Raw genomic sequence first — 1,633 nt, 5'->3', positions numbered from 1 at the left:
TGTGGTATTTATTTAGAATTCATTCTACACAGGCCCCTTTGTCCTGCTGCTCAGGCCGCTTGTTTGATGGCAAGGATTCTTGCCTTCACTGAACTTGTTAGTGTCTGTTAGTAAATGATAACTCATCTGAACTATCCCAGAATCACAGATGTGCAGTTCCCAAAAGCTTCACATACCAATGTCTTCATATTCTAGAGCTTGGAAGGGAAGCAGGGGTCAGACCACCCCACCCGATGGAGTGTGTGGAGCTCTAGACAATGAGGGGGTGTGAGGCCGGGCAAGCCTGAGAAGGCTCATGTGGAGACTGAAGGCTTTACCCTTGTCAGCAAAAGAGACAAGTAAGGACACTGTGGGCATGTGTCACTGGACAGCTGTGGCCCAGACAAAAGGGGGAGCCTGAAGAACAGAAAGCGTTTCCCGCCTTACGGGTTACACTCCCTGTGCGGCCTCACTGCTCTCATACCTGGTAAGCCACAGCTAGAATTCACCCTGCAGAAACAGTCACATGTGTGTGGATGAGGGAGTGTGGATGAGGGAGTGCAAGGTTGTTCACTGCGGCTGTTGCTGGGAATAACAGAAGCCTGGAGACAGTCTAGATGCCAACAATAAAGGCCTGATTAAATAATTTATGATCTGGTCTACGGCCATGCCACCCTGAACATGCCCGATCCCATCTGATCTCAGAAGCTAAACAGGGTCGGGCCTGGTTAGAACTTGGATGGGAGACCACCTAGGAAGACCACATGCTGTAAACGTTAAATAAACAAACAAACAAACAGACAGACAGACAGATAAATAAATAAATAGATAGATAGATAAATAAATAAATAAATAAATAAATAAAAATAATAATAATAATTTACTGTCTGTGCATACGATGACACACTATAAAGGAAGCCCCTCAAGCATTGGCAGGAAGTGATCTCCAAAATATATTGTTACATCAAACAAATACAACTAGATTCAAAACTTCTCGTGTTATTATTTGTTTTAAAAAAGGGGTGGTAGAGTGGTGAAGGGAGGAGAATATATGTTTATGCATAGATTGTCATGAGAAGGATTCACGAGCTGGTGATATTGTGTTTTTCCAGGAAGGAGTGTGCCCAGTGGGTGTGAGGCTGGTGTCAGTTGACTTGTGCTGTATACCAGCCCAGCCCAAACTTAGTAGCTTGAAACAACCACCATTTTCTCTACCTCACATTTCTGTGGGTTGGCTGCACTGGCAGGGGCTTCTACACATGATAATGTCAGAGCCCCCAGAAGCAAGGAGCAAGCCCAGTGGACACATACTTTCAAGCCTTTACTTGCATGATGCTTGTTGAGGTCCCTTTGGCCAAAGCAATTCACACGACCAAGTCCAAATTCAAAGTGGAGAAATAGATTCCATTTGTTAATGGGAAGAGCTACAAGATAATATGGCCAATGGTTTTAATCTGCCACATTGTGGGGCACGGGCAGGGAGGGAGAGACTTCTCTTCAGCCTTTTGTACTTTCTGTGTCGAGTCATGTCAATATTACCTATTCAAAAAGAACTCAAATATTAAAAAATTGAAATACACTCCCTGAGATTAGCTTCAAAAGCATCCAGTATTGAAGAGATGCGGGAGAGGGGAAAGAAGAGAAAGAGAGATAT

The 1,633-nt window shown here is 44.1% G+C and overlaps 1 pseudogene; it reads left to right on the top strand.

The window, feature by feature from the left end:
- Positions 1 to 636: 636 nt before the first annotated feature.
- On the top strand, positions 637 to 755 carry LOC120599057 (uncharacterized; annotated as a pseudogene).
- Positions 756 to 1,633: the final 878 nt, after the last annotated feature.

The sequence above is a fragment of the Pteropus medius genome, unplaced genomic scaffold (assembly GCF_902729225.1).
Source record: "Pteropus medius unplaced genomic scaffold, Ma_sr-lr_union100, whole genome shotgun sequence".
Lineage (NCBI taxonomy): Eukaryota > Metazoa > Chordata > Mammalia > Chiroptera > Pteropodidae > Pteropus > Pteropus medius.
This window is presented reverse-complemented; position numbering and strand designations above follow the sequence as displayed.